Here is a 24,271-nt window from a genome sequence, read left to right as displayed (position 1 = left end):
TTATGTCCTCATATTTGATGTAATCAGGTATGGAATTGAAGCGTTGCTGTATGTGTCTGGTCCTCTTGTGGAACCTTGGTTCCTTGGCAAGAGCAATGACACTAGTGTTGTCATAGAACAGAGTCATTGAATCCAGTGCACTCGGCACAACTCCAAGATTTGTCATGAACTCCTTCATCCAGACACCTTCTTTAGCCGCCTCTGTGGGAGCTATGTACTTCGCTTTGCATGTACAATCAGCTAGCACACTTTGCTTGGAACTGCACCAACTTACCGCACCCTCATTAAAAATAAATATGTATCTGGTTTGCGACTTAGATTCATCCAGATCAGTGTCAAAGCTTGCATCGTGTAACCCTTTACGACGAGCTCTTTGTCACCTCCATAAATGATAGACATTTCCTTAGTCCTTTTGAGGTACTTTAGAATATTCTTGACCGCTGTCCAGTCCTCCATTCCTAGATTACTTTGAAACCTTCCCGCCATACTTATGGCAAGGCTGACATCGGGTCTTGTGCACAACATTGCATACATTATAGAGCCTATGGCTAAAGCATAGGGGACGACACTCATCTTTTCTCCATTTTCTGCAATTACTGGGCATTGAGTCTTACTCAATTTCACACCTTGTAGCATAGGCAAGAACCCTTTCTTGGACTGTTCCATTTTGAACTTCTTGAAAGCTTTCTCAAGATATGTGCTCGGTGAAAGTCCTATTAAACTTCTTGATCTATCTCTATAGATCCTGATGCCTAATATGTAAGCAGCTTCTCGTAGGTCCTTCATTGAAAACTTAAATTCAAATAGTCACTTTACGCTTTCCAAAAGATCTATATTGTTTCCAATCAGCAATATGTCATCCACATATAATATTACAAATGCTATAGAGCTCCCAATCAATTTCTTGTAAATACAAGCTTCTCCATAAACTTGTACAAACCCAAATGCTTTGATCACCTCATCAAAGCGTTGATTCCAACTCCGAGATGCTTGCACCAGTCCATAAATGGATTGCTGGAGTTTGCATACTTTGTCAACATTTTCTTGATCGACAAAACCTTTTGGTTGCATAATATACAACTCTCCCTTAAGAAAACCGTTAAGGAACGCTGTTTTGACCTCCATCTGCCAAATTTCATAATCAAAAAATGCAGCTATTGCTAACATGATCCTGACGGACTTAAGCATAGCTACGGGTCAGAAAGTTTCAAAGTAGTCAACTCCTTGAACTTATGAAAAACCCTTTGCCACAAGTTGAGCTTTATAGATGGTGATATTACCGTCCACGTCCGTCTTCTTCTTAAAGATCCATGTGTTCTGAATGGCCTTTCGCCCTTCAGATAATACTTCCAAATCCATACTTTGTTTTCATACATGGATCCTATCTCGGATTTCATGGCCTCTAACCATTTGTTGGAATCTGGGCCCACCATTCCTTCTCCATAGCTCGTTGGTTCATCATTGTCCAAAAACATGATTGATAAGATAGGGTTGCCGTACCACTCAGGAGCAATACATTCCCTTGTCGACCTACGAGGTCTGATAGCAACTTGATCTGTAGTTTCATGATCATCATCATTAGCTTCCTCTTCAACTGGTGTAGGTTTGACAGAAACATATTTCTATGCTGCGCTACTCTGTGCATGAAGTAAAGGTTCTATAACCTCATCAAGTTCTATCTTCCTCCCACTCAATTCTTTCGAGAGAAACTCTTTCTCTAGAAAAGCTCTGTTTTTAGCGAAAACACTTTGCCTTCGGATCTGAGATAAAAGGTGTACCGAACTGTCTCGTTTGGGTATCCTATGAAGACGCACTTTTCCTCTTTGGGTTCCAGCTTTTCAGGCTGAAGCTTTTTGACATAAGCATCACATCCCCAAACTTTAAGAAACGACAACTTTTGCTTCTTTCCAAACCACAGTTCATATGGCGCTGTCTCAACATATTTTGATGGTGCCCAATTTAAAGTGAATGCGGTTGTATCTAACGCATAACCCTTAAACCATAACGACAAATCGGTAAGAAACATCATAGAATGCACCATGTCTAACAAAGTACGATTACGACGTTCGGACACACCATTACGCTGTGGTGTTCTAGACGGTGTCAATAGTGAAACAATTCCACATTGTCTTAAGTGAGTGCCAAACTCATAACTCTGATATTCACCTCCTCGATCAGATCACAGGAATTTTATATTCATGTTATGATGATTCTCAAGTTCACTCTGAAATTGTTTGAACTTTTCAAACATTTGAGACTTGTGTTTTATCAAGTAAATATAACCATATCTACTCAAATCATGTGTGAAGGTGAGAAAATAACGATAACCACCGCGTGCCTCTATGCTCATTGGTCTGTACACATCAGTATATATGATCTCCAACAAGTCACTAGCACGCTCCATTGTTCCAGAGAACGGAGTCTTAGTCATCTTGCCATGAGGCATGGTTCACATGTGTCCAGTGATTCAAGATCAAGTGACTCCAAAAGTCCATCAGCATGGAGTTTCTTCACGCGTTTTATACCAATATGACCGAAGCGGCAGTGCCACAAGAAAGTGGTGCTATCATTATAAACTCTACATCTTTTGGCATCAATGTTATGTATATGTGTATCATCACTATCGAGATTCAATATGAACACACCCCTCACATTTGGTGCATGGCCATAAAAGATATTACTCATATAAATAGAACAAGCATTATTCTCTGACTTAAATGAGTAACCGTCTCGCCATAAACAAGATCAAGATATAATGATCATGCTTAACACACACACTAAATAACAATTATTCAGGTTCATCACTAATACCGATGGTAACTGAAGTGAGAGCGTGCCGACGGCGATCACATCAACCTTGGAACCGTTTCACACACACATCGTCACTTCATCCTTCGCCAGCCTTCGTCTATTCTATAGTTCCTGCTTTGGGTTGCAAATGTGAGCAACAAAACCAGTATCAAATACCCAGGCACTACTACGAGTGCTGGTGAGATACACGTCAATAACATGTATATAAAATATACCTTGTTTGGCATTGGCCGCCTTCTTACCGGCTAGATACTTGGGGCATTTCCGCTTCCAGTGGCTAGTCCCCTTGCAATGAAAGCACTCAGTTTCCGGCTCGGGTCCAGCCTTGGGTTTCGTCATCGGTGGAGCAACTGCTTTGCCACTCTTCTTGGAGTTACCCTTCTTTCCCTTGACATTTTTCTTGAAACTAGTGGCTTTATTGACCATCAACACTTGTTGTTCTTTCTGGATTTCTAGCTCAGCAACTTTAAGCATCGCAAATAGCTCGGCGATTGACTTATTCATCCCTTGCATGTTGTAGTTCAACAGAAAGCCTTTTTAGCAAGGTGGCAATGATTGAAGAACTATTTAAGTGATTGCCTCTGGCGGGAGAACAATTCCCAACTCAACCAGACGGTTAGAGTAGCCAGACATTGTGAGTATGTGTTCACTAACACACCTATTCTCCTCCATTTTGCAAGCATAGAACTTATCGGAGGTTTCATACCTCTCGATCCACGCATTCTTCTCAAATATAAACTTCAACTCCTCGAACATCTCATATGCTACATGACGTTCAGAACGTCTTTGAAGTCCCGGTTCTAAGCCATATAAAATTGTACATTGAAGTACTGAGTAGTCATCCACATGCGCTTGCCAGATGTTCATATCATGTTAGGTCTCCGGTTGTGGTGGCATGTAACCTAGAGGTTCATCAAGGACATAATTCTTTTGAGAGACCGTGAGAACAAGTCTCAGATTTCGAGCCGAGTCTACAAAGTTACTTCAATCATCTTTCAACTTGGCTTTCTCTAGGAACGCATTAAAATTCAGTGGTGCTACTGCGTGAGCCATTGATCTACAACATAAATTTGCAAAGTATACTTAGAGTATTGTTCAAGATAATGAGTTTAGTTAATCATATTACTAATAAAACTCCCACTTAAATTGACATCCCTCTAGTCATTCGAGAGGCACATGATCCAAATTTACTAACTCAAGTCCGATCATCACGTGAGTTGAGTTGGCTTCAATGGTGAACATCTCTATATTGATCATATCTACTATATGACTAATGTTCGATCTTTAGGTCTCTTGTGTCCCGAGGCCATGTTTGTACATGCTAGGATCGTCAAGTTTAACCCGAGTGTTCCATGTGTGCAAAACTATCTTGCACCCGTTGTATGTGAACGTAGAGTCTATCACACCCGATCATCATGTGGTGTTTCAAAACGATGAACTTTCGCAACGGTCCACACTCGAGGATAACACAATTTTATCTTTAAATTTTAGTGACGGATCACCTTATAATTCTATCATCTTCCTAAGAAAAACAAGGTGCATAAAAGGATTAACATCACATGCAAATCATAAGTGACATGATATGGCCATCATCTTGTGCTTTTGATCTCCATATTCAAAGCACCGGCATGATCTCCATCATCTCCAGAGCCACACCATGATCTTCATCATCATGATCTCCATCATTGTGCTGCCATCGAGGTTGTCGCACCAACTATGTTGTTACTACTAAAGCTATTGAACTAGCGATAAAGCAAAGCATCACCAGGCGCAAAATAATTAAAGACAACCCTATGGCTCCTGCCGGTTACCGTAGCATCGATATGCAAGTCGATATTTAACTACTACAACATGATCATCTCATACATCAAATATATGATATCATGTCTTTGGCCATATCATATCACAACATACCCTGCAAAAACAAGTTAGACGTCCTCTAATTTGTTGTTGCTTGTTTTACGTGACTGCTCTGGGTATCTAGCATGATCGCATCTTACTTACGCAAAAGCACAACGATGATATACAAGTTGCTATTTAACCTTCTCAAAGGACCACCTTTCTCAAATTTGATTCAACTAAATTTGGAGAAACAGACACCTGCTAGTCTTCTTTATGAAACAACTTGCATGTTAGTCGATGAAACCGGTCTCTTGTAAGTGTACGAGTAATATTGGTCCAGGCCGTTTCGTCCAACAATATCGCCGAATCAAGAAAAGACTAAGGAGGGGAGCAATGTGAATATCAATTCCCACAAACTCCTTTGTCTTCTACTCGAGATGTCATCTACGCATAGACCTAGCTCATGATGCCACTCTTGGGAAACGTTGCATGGGACACAAATTTTTTCCTACGCACACATAAAATCTATCCATGGTGATAATCATCTACGAGAGGAGATATCGGATCCACATACCCTTGTAGATCGCTAAGTGGGAAGCATTGAGAAATGTGGTTGATGTAGTCGAACGCCTTCGTGATCCCATCATGATCCGTCCCACGAACTCCGTCCCGATATAGCGCCGAACGGCCGGCACCTCCGCGTTCATCACACATGAAGATCGATGACGATCTTCGCCTTCTTGATCTAGCAAGAGAGGCGAAGAGGTAGCTGAATTATCCAACAGCACGATGGCGTGACGACGATGGTGGTGAAGCTAATCCGGCAGGGCTTCACCATGCACTACTCGAGTAACCTACGGAGTGTCACAAAGTAGTGGAGGGAGAGGGGCTGCACCATGGATTGAGGTGCGGTTAGACTCTCTCACCTCCACTATATATAGGAGGGAGGGAGGGGTGACGCCCTTGGGAAAACCCTAGGGGTTCGGCCGACGCACCACGGAGGAGGAGGACTCCTCTTCCAATTCGGATTGGTGGAGGAGGACTCTTCCTTCTTGGTGGACTCCTTCCCCTTTTGCTAATTCAGTTGAATAGCCCTATTGGGCTGGCCGCCCAGCCCACTAGGGGCTGGTGCACCACCCTTAGGACTATTTGGTCCCTCTCCGGGTGGGTGGCCCCTCCCGGTGGAACCCCGGAAACCATTCGTCACTCTAGGTACTTTACCGGTAATGCCCGAAATATTTCCGGAAGCCAAATACACCATTCCTGTATATCAATATTTGTCTCCGGACCATTCCAGAACTCCCCATGACATCTGGGATCACATCCGGGATTCCGAAGAACATTGGATCACAAACATACATAATTCAACTATACGGAAACGTCACCGAACCTTAAGTTTGCAGACCCTGCGGATTCGAGAACTATGCAGACATGACCGAGACACTCTCCGCTCAATAACCAATAGCGGGACCTGGATGTCCATATGGGATCCTACATATTCTACAAAGATATTTATCAATTGAACCTCTATGTCAAGCATTCAGTTAATCCCGTATAACATTCCCTTTCTCCTTCGTTATGTTACTTGCCCAAGATTCGATCGTCGGTATTTCTATACCTATTTGAATCTCGTTACCGGCAAGTCTATTTACTCGTTGTGTAATACAAAATCCTGTGGCTATGTCTTTAGTCACATTGCTTGCAAGGCTTGTTTGTGATGTTGTAATACTGAGTGGCCCCCGAGATACCTCTCCATCATACGGAGTGACAAATCCCAGTCGTGATCCACGCTAACTCAACGGACACCTTCGGAGATACCTGTAGATCACCTTTATAGTCACCCAGTTACATGTTGACGTTTGATACATATAAAGTATTCTTCCGATGTCAGTGAGTTACATGATCTCATTGTCATAGGAATATATACTTGACATGCAGAAAAATAGTAGCAATAAAACGAAACGATCACATGCTACGTTCATAGTTTGGGTCTTGTCAAGCACATCATTCTCCTAATGATGTGATCTCGTTATCAAGTGAAAACCCTTCTCTATGGCTAGGAAAGCATGACCATCTTTGATCAAGGAGCTAGTCTAGTATAGGCTTACTAGGGACAGTGTGTTGTCTATGTATCCACACATGTATCTGACTTTCCATTCAATACAATTCTAGCATGGACGATAAACGATTATCTTGAACAAGGAAATATAATAATAACTATTTTATTATTGCCTCTATGGCATATTTCCAACAACAACAACTTCACTCAAAAATTTGAAGAGATGGTAGATGTGAAGTTTGATGAGATTAATGGTTCGCAAGTCAAACCATTGCCAAATAATGTAGGAGATAAGGAACCTTCGGAAGCCATCCAAGATTTATCCATTGGGAAGATTCGTCCCATGGAGGTGAAGGAAAGTACTTCATCAACTCAAGTGGAAGCTCCTACTTTGCATCAAGGCAAACCACAAGACGACATGAAGGCATCCACAAGCGGTACACGACATGATGAAGAAGAGGAAGAAGTACATTGTGATGATCCACCTCAACCTTCCTCACCACCACCTCAAGGAGATGATAACGACAACGACAATGTGCAAGATGATGATGATGATAATGAAGCTCCACCATCGAACAAGAAGAAGCTGTCAAGAGTTAGAGCAAGAGTGGACAGAGATCATACATTGAATCAAATCTACGGTGACATAAAAAATGGGAGAATCACTCGCTCTAAATCTCGTGTAGCTAACTTTTGTGAGCATTATTCATTCATCTCTAACATTGTGCCTTTTAAGTTTGAAGAAGCCCTTCAAGACCCGGATTGGGTGAATGCCATGCACGAAGAGCTATAGAACTTTGAGAGGAACCAAGTGTGGACAGTTGTTGAAAAGCCTAAAGGCGAGCAAAACATTATTGGTACAAGATGGGTGTTTTAGAACAAGCAAGATGAAGGTGGACAAGTTGTACGCAACAAGGCGCGTCTCGTAGCCCAAGGATACACGCAAGTCAAAGGTATGGACTACGGTTAGACTTATGCACATCTTGCTAGACTTGAAGCCATTCACATTCTTCTCGCTTATGCCAATCACCATGATATTACTCTTTACCAAATGGATATCAAATATGCTTTTCTCAATGGAGAAATTGAGGAGGAAGTTTATGTTAAAAAACCTCCCGACTTTGTGAACCCTAAGAAGCCTACTCATGTTTAAAAAATTCGTAAAGCTTTATATGGTCTTTAACAAGCCCCTAAAGCTAGGTACAAATGCCTGACGAAGTTTCTCATTGAAAAGAGTTTTGAGATTGGTAAAACTGACGCAACCTTATTCACTAAACTAGTTAATGGCGAACTAATTGTGTGCCAAACTTATGTGGACGATATTATCTTTGGTTCTACTAACCCATATTTTAGTGAAAAGTTGGGAAAGTTGATGTCACAGAAGTATGAAATGTCCATGATTTGTGAGCTGAATACTACCTTGTATTGCAAATAAAGCAATCAAGAGAAGGTACGTTTATCTCTCAAACCAAGTACACCAAGGACTTAATCGGTAAGTTCAACATGCAAGAATGCAAAGGTATGAGAACCCCCATGCCTACTAGTGGACATCTTGACCTCACTAAGGAGGAGAAACCAGTTGATCAAATGGTTTATCGATCAATGATTTGTTCATTACTATATTTATGTGCCTCCCATCCTAACATCATGCTTAGTGTTTGGGTGTGTGCCCGATATCAAGAGGCACCAAACAAGTGTGATCTATTTGCTGTGAAAATGTAACACCCTCATTTTTCAAAACTCTTCTTTTTAAAATATTTTTGAAGACCACTTGCAATTTGGTGGATTTTCAAATTCTCAAAGCAAGTTGGATTATGAAATCTATGATTTCTTGTCTCAAACAACCCAAAACCATTTTCTTCTTACTAAAACCTTTCTGAGATTTATTTGAAATATTTTATTCCATCAAATAATTCTCTTTTTCTATTTTGGGAATAATAGCATCATTATGGGTTGTGAAGCAACCTATAGCTTGGATGAGATTTAAGACCCAATTGTTTTACAACATCTTCTCAATACCATATGATTTCAAAATATTCAAAAATATTCCTTTGTCCAATGGATAATTATGGCCATAATAATTATTTCTTTTCTGACCAGAATTATCCCTTTGTGAAGCACCCCATGATTCCTGTTTTAAAAAAGTCCCAATAAATTCCTATAGTTACAAAGGATCATATATAGTTCCAATATGTAAAAACATCCCATGGTCCAATGCAAATTTTGAGAAAAACCACTTTGCTAAGTTTCTGCTAATATTGAACCCTTGTGAAGGAAGTGCTAGCTAGGAGTGCACAATGGAGCTGCAAATTTTTGGGCATGTGTGCACTACCAAATGACACTTCCCCACCAAATGACGCTGGTAGCAAAGCTTGCAATTGAGTGCTAGGAGCTCATTTGTATTCTCGACCAGAAAGATGGTTTTCAAAGGAACTATATTCATTTGATCTTCAAACCTTGCCAATCTTTGCGAGTTTAGAGTCTTTTCTATGCTGATCCTCCTAGACATCTTATCTTGCTCTAACCCCAACCCTGTTGAGCTCTAAAACCTCCCAAAGTCTGTAGATAGAAACTGTTGTTGATGTTCCTAGTCGCAGCAGAGCTTGTATGATCGGGCAAGCAGTGGATGGTGACTAAAGGAAGGTTGGTCGACGCAATGGACAAGGTCTCCAGGCATGCGTGGCATCGGGGTAGCCACAACCGTGGTGATCACGGTACTGGCATGCCCGAGAGCACGCTCTGCGCAACTCTAGTGACAGCCGAGCCGTCCCGAGCAATCAATCGCTGCCCTATCCTTGTCCTGAGCGCCGACGAGGTCCCTGGTAGCCGCTTGGCACCTCCCGAAGCTTCTGGGTCGCCGGAGAGGGCCTCCACCACTCCCAGCAAGGCTCCGCCACGGGCAGCACAGTGGGCTTCGGCCACTGTGATCGTCCGCAAGCCATTAATGGCTCCGGACCCATCTCGTCGCTCTCCTGACCTCCTCCATCACCTCACCTCCACACCGCGACAGCCAGCTCGCCGTCCTTGCTCTAGTGGCAAGCCCGAGCCTCGCCGCTTCGGGAGAGCTCGGGACCGCTTGTTGTTGGCCTATATAAGGCGCTGCCCGAACCCCTTCTAGTCACCACCCCTCTCCTCCACCCCTAGATTAGCCCTAGAGACCCCCAGCAAGAGTCGGGAGCTCGTCTCCCTCAACTCCGGCGAAAGGCTCCGCCGCCAAATCGCCAATGTAGCCAGCCACCTCCGCCCTGCCCCAGTCAAATCCTAGTCCTCCATCGAGTTCCCTTAGTCTCTCTGGTCCTCCTCGACCCTTCGGTGAGTCAAACTCTTGCCGGAACCGTCGCCGTTGACGACCACCGTAGCTTCCACCCATCGGAGAAGAAGGGGAGAAAACGTCCGTCCACCTCCGAAGGAGCTACGGGTACAGGGAGGACCGCCGTCAAGAGCCCGATCCATTCCCGTCATCTCCCAGCACCGCCGCCGTCTCTATCACCGGTGAGCCCCCTTCCTCTGTTCCCCCTCCTCTCTCTCTGTTTTAAAAAGGGCAGGCCCCACCTACCAGTGTCTGCGGCCTGTGGCCGAAGCGGTAAGTGGAGGCGCCCCTCCACTTTACACCTTCAACGTGGCCCCTCCTAGGATTTTCTTTTCTTTTATTAATTCCAGATTTAAACAGAAACTTTGACCATTTAAATCTTTTTATTTACAAGTCCAAATCACTTAATTCTTTTTTGCATTGAGTTGGTATTGCATTTCTTTACAATCTGGTAAATTTTGGTATTTTTCCCACACTCATAGAATTTCTGGTCAATAAAAAGGTATTTAATGATTTTCCTTTTCTTTTGCTATTTCAAACACATTTTCAGAGGGAAACTTTGAAGACGAGGAGTGTTTGAACAACCCCAGTGATCAAGGCAAGCCATCATATCCATGTGATGTAGTTTTGCATAGCATAACTCACATCTTCATGCATTATACTTGCTTAACTTGTTAAGAAAATGATCATTAAATAAACAATCATATAGAGATATATGCTTATGGTTATAAATCACTATGGTTACTATGGCATGGTGGATGATCATGAGTCACCTGACCGGGCATAATCGTACAACCACCTCTTGCCGGTATGGGAAGGCCGTGACTTGGCCTGTCCGCATGATCTCTCACCAATATGCCCCAAAGAGGGAGGGTTATGCACGCGTGCCACCTTGGCCCGGTGGGTGGTGATAACCCTGTGAGCCCAGTTAAGTTGAGTTGGGCCTATCCCCGGTTGGGACAATTTTGTTTGGCCACGACGGTGGCAGGTGTCATGAGGACACAGGTCCACCCAGGGAAGGACTCCGAAAGGGAGTGGTTGCCGGGGATATGATGAGAGAGTCATCGGTGAGGCAAGTTGCATTGGATCAATGCTGCTCCATCCGAATGGGATCACGAGGTCAGTGCTCCAGAGCATGGGTAAAGTGTGCAACCTCTGTAGAGTGTCAAAACTATTCGAATAACCGTGTCCATGGTAATGGACAGCCCGACCAGACCTCAGTAGATGGTCAACCGTGTGGATGTTAGTAATGATGGAAGAACCCTCCAGTTGAATGGATATGCTTGATAAGCACTCCGGTGGTTGTGAGATAACCCCGAACATGAGTAAGTGGATATTATAAAGCTGAATGGTATTATTCCTAATTTGTTGCCATGCTATTGTTTGCTGCATTGTTTTGTTATTAGGAGCTTGTAATTACATTCCAAGTACTCACCTCGCGTATCATGCCAGATGCAAGAGAAGCCGAGGACAGAGGTCCTGATGATGCGTACTAGGAAGTGTCCACAGTAGTGTCCCTGTGTATGGAGTTGCTGCTATGTTCCACTACGCCGTAGAAGTACTTAGTAGTTTCGAGGCCCCACTATGTCTCATAAATAATGTAGATATTGTGAAGCACCAAGGGTGCCTTTGTCCTCGCTATCATTGTAAGATATGTACTTGTAGCCTTATGCTATAAATAAAGTCATTTCAGTTTTGTTCCAAGTTGTTGAGTGTTTCCAGAAGACATGATCTCTAGGTTGGAAACACTGGTAAACCGATTCATTGAATCGGGGTGCCACAACACTTGGTATCAGAGCCACGCTGACTGTACGACACCCTAGTAACCGCGTTAGCACAACGGGTAGTATAGGGTCCTGAGTATGCATTTTCTTGTTGCATTTTGAATGTTGCATGGCATGCATCATGACTCATTGTTTTACTAACCTTTGGCTTTGTGAGTGTAGATGGCACCAGTTCCGTATAATTTCCAGTATGAGCCTGCACCATCCTCCTTCCCATCCCTGCTACGGAACGTATGGTTTCAATTGTACCCGCATGGCGAGGAACCTGTGTACCACGCGTTTCGGGAGCAGCTTGCCGAGTCCAGGTATGAGTTCCATGATCAGGCTTACCTGGTTGTCAGCTCGGATATTGGCAGCTATTCTCAATCTACTAAGGGCGAAACGGCTTCTACTCCAGAGATGGCAATATAGTTTGCTGCGGTGCAGGCTCTCACCGACTTGAACTACCACGAGGTGGAGATGCAGACTCATCCAGGCTTCTTCCAGTACCCCACACTGTCGCCTTGGATAGGGCGAGTCATTTTTGCTCCCGTAGACCCGGCATGTGACCGTGCGAGTGTTGTGCTGTCTCGCTATGTGAGCGGCAGCTATCGTACGATCGTGTCCCTGGCTGAGGAGCTATCCCGTCTTTGGGCGGCACTTGTCATTGCAACTGCGGTGCCACCCCAACCCAGTCTTCTGTTCCACCCTCAGAGGCACCACCAGTTCCACCATCACTTGGACTTGAGATCCCAGTTAGTTCTTCAGCACCGCCAGGCACTTCGTCTGGCAGTCGCCGTGAGACTCATTTTGAGTGGGCCTCACTCCTTGCCTCTCCTGCTGCCCCGATGCTGAGGCGTCGTGCTCCTTCGGAAGCAGAACCGTCTCGTCAGCGTCGCCGCGTTGGCTTTGCTCCGGAGATTGAGGTCAACATCATCAGTTCAGAGTCTCACTCAGGATCAGACGACGAGGAGTCGTAGGTCTTCCAGTGTTCGTGCCATCCGCGCCACTAGAGCCGAGGTTGGAGTTGTTGAGCATGCATCTTTGCATATGTCAACTACCGTGTGAGCAGTCTAGTCATGATATGTTTCCCCTACTAGCTTGCCAAGAGTGATGTTAATTCGCATTGTATAATTATGTTATTTGCTTATTCGCCTTTCCAAGAGAATTTCTTTGGTGTTTTATGACCATGCTTTTCCCTTATGGATGTTTCTCATCGATTTGGTACTTTCCAATGTGAACAATAATTTAGGATGAAAGGAAGCTGTAGTCAAGGCAGCGATGGAACCCCTATCCGCCGATCCGCCAGGCAGGCAGGTCAACCACCAGAAGACCTACCACCTCCACCACCACAGGCACCAAATACTGAGCAGATCATGAGAATGTTTGAGGAAAAGAGGAATCGGGACTTCATGGAATTCCTGAGAAGGATGCAAGCTATGGTAGGCCAGAATAACCACAACGGGGCACAATCCAAGTTGTCAGATTTTCAGCGTACTAAGCTTCCCAATTTTGGCCAAGCTGTGGATCAAATTAAAGCCGACGACTGATTAAGGACTATGGAGAAGAAGCTAGATATAGCCCGTTGTGAGGAAGCAGACAAGGTTACCTTTGCCACTCACTACCTAGAAGGGCCAGCAGCTATATGGTGGGATAATACTAAGGTAACATGGCCCTGTGGAGAAGAGATTACATGGGAAAGATTCAAGGAAGCATTCCGCAAATATCATATTCCTACGGGTATTATGAAGGTGAAGCATAGAGAATTCATTGCTCTTACACATGGAGGCATGACTGTAGCCGAGTATCTAAACAAGTTTAACAATGTGGCACGATACTCGACTCATGATGTATCCACTGAGGAAAGGAAGATTGATCGCTTCCTAGGCGGTCTAAACCATGCCCTCTGTTGTTAGCTTTGTATGCTGGACTTTGCAGACTTCCAGACGCTGGTAAACAAAGTCTTCATAGCTGAACGAGAGCTTAAGACTGGATACGATGACCGCAAGAGGAAGTTTGAACCCAAGAAGGACAGCAAGGAGCAGATTGCACAAAGCCACGTACCTGGCAACCAAACACCACGGTCTACAAGCCCACTTGGAACAACAGTAACAACACTAACAAGACAGTGAGCCAGAATAAGGCCTTCGGCAAACAGCCAGTGCTAGAGGATTGTTGCCGCAATATCACCTGTTTCGGTTGCGGCCAAAATGGACACTATGCAAAGCAGTGCCCCACCAATAGCGGAAAACCATCCTCCGACATCAAACCACAGGTCAACACTATTGGACGCCGCCCTAACCCTAAGTTTACTCAAGGACGCGTCTACCATATCTCCGCCGAAGAAGCATGCAAAGCTCCAGAATTCGTTATCGGTATGTTCTCTGTTAACAACATACCATCAATAGTTCTATTTGATTCGGGGTTTCCCACTCATTTATTTCAAGGAGTTTTGCCGCCATACACCAATTTTCCCCTTCGTTGTTGGATAAAATCATGGTGGTACAATCCCATGGCTCCATGCTCAGAACAAATCTCGTATGCCAGGATCTGGAAATATGGATACAAGGAGCTACCTTTCCAGCTGCACTAATTGCCATTGAATCCTAGGGATTAGATGTAATACTAGGGATGGACTGGTTGACACCCTATCAAGTGTGAATCAATTGTGCCACCAGAACTGTGACGCTGGTTAATCCGGCCGGTAAAACCGTCCAGTTTATCGCCAACAACATGAAGACAAGGAACGGAATGGCATACCAAGCAGATGTCACGAATATGAACTTGATTCCAGTGGTATGTGAATTTCCAGATGTGTTCCCCGAGGAATTGCCAGGAATGCCACATGACCGAGAGTTGGAGTTTGCAATCGAATTAGTTCCCGGTACTGCCCCAATTTACAAGAAATACTATCATATGCCAGGACCGAAATTGGCAGAGCTAAAGAAGCAGTTGGACGAATTACTGCAAAAAGGATACATCCGCCCAAGCATCTCACCATGGGGATCACCAGTACTGTTTGTCAAAAAGAAGGATGGAAGTTTGCGAATGTGCATAGACTATCGTCAGCTAAATGAGGTCACTATCAAAAACAAGTACCCACTACCACGCATCGATGACCTATTCGACCAGTTGAGTGGAGCACGAGTATTCTCGAAAATTGACCTCACGACTGGGTATCATCAGCTAAAAATCAGAAAAGAGGATATACCTAAGACATCGTTCACTACCCGATATGGCCTGTATGAGTTCACGGTCATGTCATTTGGACTCACAAATGCTCCATCCTATTTCATGAGCATGATGAACAAGGTCTTCATGAATTTCCTGGACAATTTCGTGGTAGTGTTCATCGATGATATCCTAATATATTCTAGGGATGAAGAGGATCACAATCGTCACCTCCATGCTATCTTGGAAAGACTCAGATCCCATCAATTGTATGCTAAGTTCAGTAAATGCGAGTTCTGGGTAAAGGAAGTGGGATTTTTGGGACACATCCCGTCAGAACAAGGTGTGGCCGTCGACCCCAGTAAGGTAACATCAGTACTAAACTGGAGAACACCAGTCTCGGTGACCGAAGTTCGTAGCTTCCTGGGATTGGCAGGCTACTACCGACGATTCATAGAAGGCTTCTCCAAAATAGCCAAACCACTGACGGAATTACTCAAGAAAAACCAGAGATTCGTATGGACGACAGCATGCGAAAGCAGTTTCCTGGAATTAAAAACAAGACTAACGACCGCACCTGTTTTAATCCTCCCGGATATTCACAAGAGTTTTGACATTTATTGTGATGCTTCCTGACGAGGAATTGGGTGTGTACTGATGCAGGAAGGGAAGGTTGTAGCATACGCATCCTGACAACTACGACCACATGAAGAGAACTACCCCACTCATGACTTGGAGCTAGTAGCCGTGGTTCATGCCTTGAAAATTTGGACGCATTACCTCATTGGACAACGGTGTGAGATATATACGGACCACAAAAGTCATAAGTATATTTTCACCCAGCCCGATCTGAATCTCACGCAATGACGATGGTTTGAACTAGTCAAGGACTATGACCTTGGGATCAACTATTGATATGTCTCAGTCGTATCTACTTTTCCGAACTCTTTTGCCCTTGTTTTGGACTCTACTTTGCATGATTTGAATGGAACTAACCCGGACTGATACTGTTTTCAGCACAATTGCCATGGTGTTGTTTTTGTGTAGAAATAAAAGTTCTCAGAACGTGTTGAAAATTTACGGAGATTTTTTCTGGAATAAAAGAAAAATACCTGCGCAAAGATCCACCGGAGGGGGCGTGCCAGTGGGCCACAAGCCCACAGGCCGCGGCCACCCCCTATTGCCGTGCCGTGCAGGCTTGTGGGGCCCACGTGGCACCACCGCCCCCAATCTCAGTTCTATATCTTTCGTTTCGCCTGGAAAAAAATCAGAGAGAAGGTTTCATCGCGTTTTGCGATACGGAGGCGCCGCCACATCCTGTTCTTCATCTGGAGGGCAGATCTGGAGTCCGTTTCTGGCTCCGGAGAGGGGAAATCGTCGCCATCATCATCATCAACCTTTCTCCATCGACAATTCCATGATGCTCTTCATCATTTGTGAGTAATCTCATCATAGGCTTGCTGGACGGTGATGAGTTGGATGAGATCTATCATGTAATCGAGTTAGTTCTTGACGGGGATTGATCCCTAGTATCCACTATGTTCTAGATTGATGTTGCTACTACTTGGCTATGCGTAATGCTTGTCACTAAGGCCCGAGTGCCATGATTTCGGATCTGAACCTATTATGTTGTCGCCAATATATGTGTGTTTTAGATCCTATCTTGCAAGTTGTAGTCACCTACTATGTGTTATGACCCGGCAACCCCGGAGTGACAATAGCCGGAACCACTCCCGGAGATGACGATAGTATGAGGAGTTCATGTATTCACCACGTGTTAATGCGTTGGTCCGGTTATTTATTAAAAGGAGAACCTTAATATCCCGTAGTTTCCATTAGGACCCCGCTACCACGGGAGGGATGGACAATAGATGTCATGCAAGTTCTTTTCCCTAAGCACGTATGACTACATACAGAATACATACCTACATTAGATTGACGAATGGGAGCTAGTTACATATCTCTCCATGTTATAGCTCTTACATGATGAAGCACATCCGTCATACTCATCCATCACCGATCCACTGCCTACGAGTCCTCTATTACTGGTTCTCGCTACGTTACTTTGCCTAGGCTTGTCCCTTGCTACAAAAGGGATTGGGCCACTTTGCTGCTGCTGTCACTTTGCTGCTACTGTCGCAACTGTTGTTACTTTGCTCCTGCTGCTACTGCTGTTCCTTGCTACTTCGATGTTGCTTGTTGCAAGACTTTTCTGGGGCCGTAGCCGGGGAAGCATTCGTCTCAAGAATAATCCCTCATCAACGTGTTGGCGCCATTGATACAACAGTTTGGAACAGTCTGCCGTCAACAGATCGTATCTGGCACCATTGCTATCATAATACTTTGCTACTCATACTTTGCTTGCAGACACTAATCTTTCAGGTGTGGTTGAATCTGACACATTCAGCTGCTAATACTTGAGAATATTCTTTCACTTCCCGTCGTGTGAACCAACAAATTTGGGTTGAATACTCTACCCTCGAAAACTGCTGCGATCCCATACGCTTGTGGGACATCAAGTCTTTTTCTGCCGCCGTTGCCGGGGAGGCACAGCTATATTCTCTGAGTCACTTGGGATTTTCGTCTGTTGATCACTATGAGGAATCCGAAAGATCCAAGAACTAAAATCTTGCCTTCCACTACGAGGAGAGGTAAGGAATTGCCATCTAGCTCTGCACTTGATTCACCTTCAGTTTTGAGTAAGTTTGCGACTTCGCCTCCTGCTAGAAATCTTGATATGTCGCCTGTGCTTGATGATGCTACTTCTGCTGCCCATGATGCTATGCTTGATACTATGCATGATGATGTTATGCTAGATACAATGCCTGCTATGCCTGATATTGCTTTGCCACTTGGTGCATTCCTTGATGCACATATTGCTAGAGCTGCTGCTAGATGTGATGATATTTCTCAAGCTGCTGATACTATTGAAGTAGAACCTGCTACTATGCCTGAATTGCGTGTTATGCCTGATACACGCTATTTTATGGAGGGAGAGATAGTTGAGGATTTTCTTGTGTGTAAGGATAGCTATGATGTTGAGAAACTATTGCTCAAGTGGAAAGAAAAATCTCTGAACGCTAGGATGAAATACGACCCGAAGTTTGCTACTTCGCCTATCTTTGTGACCGATAAGGATTATGAATTCTCTGTCGACCCTGAGTTAATCACTCTGGTCGAGTCTGATCCTTTTCACGGTTATGAGTCTGAAATGGTTGTATGCCATCTTACCAAGCTGCATGATATAGCCACCCTATTCACTAGTGAGGAAAAAATCCGCCACTACTATATGCTCAAGCTGTTTCCTTTCTCGCTAAAGGATGATGCTAAGACCTGGTTCACTTCTCTTAGTCCTGGTTGTGTCTGTAGCCCCCAGGATATGGTCTACTACTTCTCTGAAAAATATTTCCCTGCCCATAAGAAGCAAGCTGCCTTGCAGGAAATATACAATTTTGCTCAAGCTGAAGAAGAGAGTCTCCCACAAGCTTGGGGCAGGCTCGTCCAGCTACTGAATGCTTTGCCTGATCACCCTCTTGAGAAGAATGAAATACTTGATATCTTCTATAATGGACTTACAGATGCTTCTAAAGACCACCTAGATAGTTGTGCGGGTAGTGTTTTTAGGGAACGAACTGTTGAACAAGCTGAGATTCTCTTGAACAACATATTGTGCAATGAGAATGCTTGGAATATTCCGGAACCACCTCCTAAGCCAACTCCGAAGAAAAGAGGTATTCTATTCCTCAGTCCCGAAGATATGCAAGAAGCCAAGAAATCTATGCGAGAGAAAGGCATTAAATCTGAAGATGTCAAAAATCTACCACCTATCAAAGAGATCCATGGTCTCGATAACCCGATACATGTAGTAGAAGTAAATTATCTGCGTAGGTTTGAGGAGAGTGATATTCCTTTTCATAAACCTGCTAGCTTATGCATGGATGAATTTGGTAACTTCGTTGTCAAACAACAGAGTTTCAATGATTATGTTAGCAGACAATTGGAAAAGAATGCCCGTATGCATAGTCAATTAAGTGCTTGTGTGGACAGAAACGTCAATGATCTTAAGCTTCTGAGTAAACATGCCTCTATGATTACTACTCAGGTAGAACAAGTACTTAAAGCTCAAAATGACTTGCTTAATGAGTTGAATGACAATTTCGTCAGAGTCGTTACTAGAGGCGGTAGAATGACCCGGGAACCTCTGTATCCTGAGGGTCATCCTAAGAGAATTGAACAGGATTCTCAAGGAGTTAGCACTGATGCACCTAGTCATCCTAGAAAGAAGAAGAAAGATGATAGGAACCTGCACGCTAGCAACCCTGTTGCTGCTACCCCTGAGAGTCCAAACGATGCCTCTATTTCTAATGTTGAAACACAATCTGGTGATGAACATGAGCCTAATGATGATATCAATAGTGATGTTCATGTTGATGCTCAACCTAGCAATGAAAAGGATGTGGAGATTGAACCTGATCTTGATAACCCACAGCCTAAGAATAGAAGATACGATAAGAATGACTTCACTGCTAGGAAGCACGGTAAAGAAAGGGAACCATGGGTTCAGAAACGTATGCTCTTTCCTCCCAAACCATCCAAGAAAAAGGATGATGAAGATTTTGAGCGCTTCGTTGAAATGATTAGACCTGTCTTTCTGCAAATGCGTTTGACAGATATGCTCAAAATGTCTCCTTATGCTAAGTACATGAAAGATATTATGACTAATAAGAGGAGGATACCTGATCTTGAGATCTCCACCATGCTTGCCAATTACACTTTCAAGGGTGGAACTTCTAAGAAACTAGGTGGTCCCGGTGTGCCCACTATACCTTGCTCCATTAATGGCAACTATGTTAGAACCGCTTTATGCGACCTTGGAGCCGGTGTTAGTGTTATGCCTCTTTCTCTTTATCATAGACTTGAATTGGATAAGTTGACACCCACTGAAATCTCTCGGCAAATGGCCGATAAATCAAGTGCTTTCCCTATCGGCATTTGCGAGGATGTGGCTGTTGTGGTTGCTAACACCACTATCTTAACAGACTTTGTTATCTTGGATATTCCCGAGGACGATGCCATGGCTGTCATCCTCGGAAGACCCCTTTTAAACACTGCAGGGGCTGTTATATATTGGAACAAAGGCAATGTCACTTTCCATGTCAACAGTAATGAGCATATGGTGCACTTTCCGAAGAAACAATATTGAGTACACTGCATCAATGCTATCGAAAAAACTTCATCGATTCTTATTGGGAGCTTTGAATGTCCTATTCCTCGTGTCAAGATGAAGTATGATTTGCTTGTTGGGGAGATACACATCCCCATTGAGGTGACCTAGTGACTATTAGAAAATTCTCTGTCTTCTTTTGAGATTCGAGGAAGTTTTGTCGAGGGGATTTGATCAACCCCATTAACGGATTTCTTTCGATGACCATGAGATGGATGAATCGAGGAGTCACAAAGCTCTGTTCCAAGCTTTCACTTCAGGTTGCTAAGAAGAAAAATGATAGATTTAGTTTAGTTTTCCATGTTTTCTATTTTAGCGTCCCGTAGAAAAGTACCCCAAAAATCAAAGTTCTCCGAACGCTATGGAAATCAAGTATGATTTTTTCTGGATTTTTTGAAAAAAACTGGGACAAAGAGTCTGTCTGGGGGCCACACCAGTGGGCCACACGCCCTAGGGGCGTGGGCACCCCCTAGCCGCGCCACCCAGGCTTGTGAGCCCACAGGCACCCCCTCCACTCATTCTTGCTCCCATCCGCTTCTCCTACCTCCAGAAAAAATCGTTTCGCAACTCAAACCCGTGTTCTTGCTCCTCTTGCTGGGATTTTCGATCTCTTTGCTCAAATCACCGTTCTCCGAACTGTTTTGGGAAAATTACTCCTTGGTAAGTGACTCCTCCATTGGTCTAATTAGTTTTTGCTCTAGTGCCTTATACTCCGCGTATTTTTGCTGCCTTGGTGACCATGTTCTTGAGCTTTGCATGCTGATTTTAGCTGGTCCCAAGTAGTTTTGATGCGTGATATGGCCTCTAGGCACTTGTTGGAGTAGTTGCCACGAGTTTCATTGAGCCTTATTCACTTTTCCTTAGAATCACTAAAAATTTCAGAAATTTTCAGAGATAGAAAAGGGAAAAGATGAGGAGGTTCTTAAGAGGCTCGTCAAGCCGTGACCCTAAGGATGATGGGAGTGAGAAGAAGCCCAAGTATCTGGTCCCTTGAGTCGCCGAAGTTCGAGTGTGCGAGTGGCCAAGCGACATGTTCTTACGCGCCACTGGAATTTAGGAGGACTTTTATCACTTGGTGGAGAACGCAGGCCTTACCGCCTTCGTGGAAGATAAGTGTCCGCAATACCTCCTCCTCACTAATATCTTCATACAAAGCTTTAACTTCTATCCGAGGAAGAATCCTCCTATGGTTGAGTTTAAACTTTATGATATCCCCCAGCGCATGACACTCCAGGATTTTTGCAATGTTTGCAAATTGCCTTTTGTTGGGGATATTGATGAACCTCGTCCACGGGACTCCGAAGCTTTCATCGGTACAATTGTTGTAGAAGAGGAGAGAGGAGTGTCTTGCGCTAGAGCTGCTAGCATTCATTTTCCCGTGCTTCGGTACTTCTCACTATTGTGGGAAATGTTTGATTGGCCGTGGAAAAGCTGGGTCACTTAGTTCCCCAGATTTTGCGGTCTTGCGCGAAGCCCTTTCTAACGATAAAACTTATAGATTGGGCGCTATAGTAGCTCAACGGTTGAACCTGAACCGTTCTAAAGGTGTTGTCTATGGAGGTATCTATGCTACCCGTCTTGCCAAACACTTTGAGATACCCATTAGACTAGAGGAGGAAGAAGATATTCTTCTTCCCGAGAGATATCTAGATTACGATAGCATGGTTCGCCATGACTTTCTTGATAGAGATATAAATAGAAGGATGATCTATAACCTTGTATTTAGTCAGGCTACTCGTGATACTATTACTTTGCCTGCTCCTTCTTTGTTCAATCTTCATGCAGGCAGGTACACTATTATGCCCTCGGACATCTACGCATATTGGGGCTTGGCCCAACCACACATGCCCGTGCCCGAGCCACCAGTCGAGTACCAGACGCTAGTTTATCAGTGGGAGATAGAGGAGCTCACACAGCAGTGGCATCCTCAGTCCACTCCGGAGTACCCTGGAGCTGGTTATTTCCCTCCTTGGGAGTAGACCAAGTTAGGCCAAAAGCCTAAGCTTGGGGGAGTACGTGTTCTCACCGACTTTACATTCTTGCTTATGCTTTCACTTTGTTAGCCGGTGTTCACACTTTGCCACTGTATCATCCATGCTATTTTATTTTTTCTTTTTCTCGTTTTCTTTTCGTGTGTCTGTCTAGTTTGAGAAAAACCAAAAAGATTTTATTTTTCTTCTTTTGCTTGTTGGGAGCTTTCCCGTGTAAATGGTTTTATTTTTCTTTGGGTCAAGGTAGAAGATATTGGTTACAATGTTTAGTGGCTCTTGCATGCATACTTGTTTAGCTTTCAAATAGCCATATTATTTTGTATTCTCCTTTGTGTTTGCCTGCAGATTCCAGCGTAGTCCAATGCACGAGCACGCTTACTATTGTTCACATCATTCGGTCGTGCAAGTGAAAGGCTATAATGACGATATATGATGAAGTGACTGAGCCTGGAAAAGCTGGTATGAACTCGATCTATTTTTTTTTTGTAAATATGACTAGCTCACTGTTCCTAGTTCAGCTTTATTGTGAGAGAAACATGTTTGCAATGACAACTTAGAGATCATAGTTGCTTATGCCATGCTTACTTAGCTAGGAGCTTATAATGGTTTGCCTTGGTTGCCCACATGAATGTTGAGATAACTATGATGTAGTATGATAGGATGGTATCCTCCTTTGAATGATTCAAGTGGATTGACTTGGCGCATGTTCACGCATGTAGTTGAAACAAAATCAACATAGCCTCTATGATGTTCATGTTCATGGTGATTTATGTCCTACTCATGCTTGCACTCAATGTTAGTTACTCTCAATGCATTTTGATGACTGTTGTCGCTCTCTAGTTGGTCGCTTCCCAGTCTTTTGCTAGCCTTCACTTGTACTAAGCGGGAATACTGCTTGTGCATCCACCTCCATAAACCCAAAGTTGTGCCATATGAGTCCACCATACCTACCTATGTGCGGTATCTACCTGCGGTTCCACGTAAATTTGCATGTGCCACTCTCTAAATCTTCAAGAAATAATCTGTTTTGCATGGCCGAACCGCTCATGTGGTGACAGAGGGCTATTGGTATCTTCCATGTTAGGCGTATTATCCTTGATATGTGTTTATTCACTATCATTCACGAGAAAGGGGCCGATAATTGGAATTCCCAGTTCCATGCTCAAATCGAAAAGATAATTGCAAACAAAACTCCCCCAGGATTGATGTTGGTATGGACGGTACCCGAAGATTCGGCTAGCCGTGGAGTGTGATTGATTGGTGGTGGGGGAGTCAAAACTTTACTTTTCTGTTTGGGAACCGCCTATAGCATGTGTAGCATGCAAGATGTTGAGAACTCTTAGTCATTGCGTTGACAATGAAAGCATGCCACCCAAAATTATTATCTCTGTTTTCAAAGCTTGAGCTCTGGCACCTCTGCAAATCAATGCTTCCCTCTGCGAAGGGCCTGTCTATTTATGTTCCTGTTGAGTCATCCTACTCTTACAAAAGCACCAATTAGAGAGCACCTCTGTCATTTTTATGCTTTGCTTTTAACTGTGCTGAGTATGACTATGACTGGATCTTCATTGCCATGAATTACAATGTTTAGTCAGCCCTTGGTCTTTGAAGGTGCTCTGCATTTATGTTTTGCGGTCTCAGAAAGAGCTAGCGAGATACCATCTATTCATACTGCTTCATGTTGTTTTGATTGAAGTGTTGACATTTGAGGCTTATTATTATTTGCTCGCTAGTTGATTATGCCATTGATATGAGTTTACCATGAGACCTAGATGTCATTTGCTTATGTGGTTTGCTTATGATGTTGCTGAAATTCTGGTTATGAGTTAGACATAGTTGCAACAACAAGATCAAACAGAGTTCGTCAAAGTTTTTAGTTTGTCTCTCTCAGTTTGTCAACTGAGTTGCTTGAGGACAAGAAAGGCTTTAAGCTTGGGGGAGTTGATACGTCTCCGTCATATCTACTTTTCCGAACTCTTTTGCCCTTGTTTTGGACTCTAATTTGCATGATTTGAATGGAACTAACCCGGACTGACGTTGTTTTCAACAGAATTGCCATGGTGTTGTTTTTGTGCAGAAATAAAAGTTCTCGGAACGTCC

Source organism: Hordeum vulgare, chromosome 3H (genome assembly GCF_904849725.1).
Source record: "Hordeum vulgare subsp. vulgare chromosome 3H, MorexV3_pseudomolecules_assembly, whole genome shotgun sequence".
NCBI classification, from domain to species: domain Eukaryota; kingdom Viridiplantae; phylum Streptophyta; class Magnoliopsida; order Poales; family Poaceae; genus Hordeum; species Hordeum vulgare.
This window is presented reverse-complemented; position numbering follows the sequence as displayed.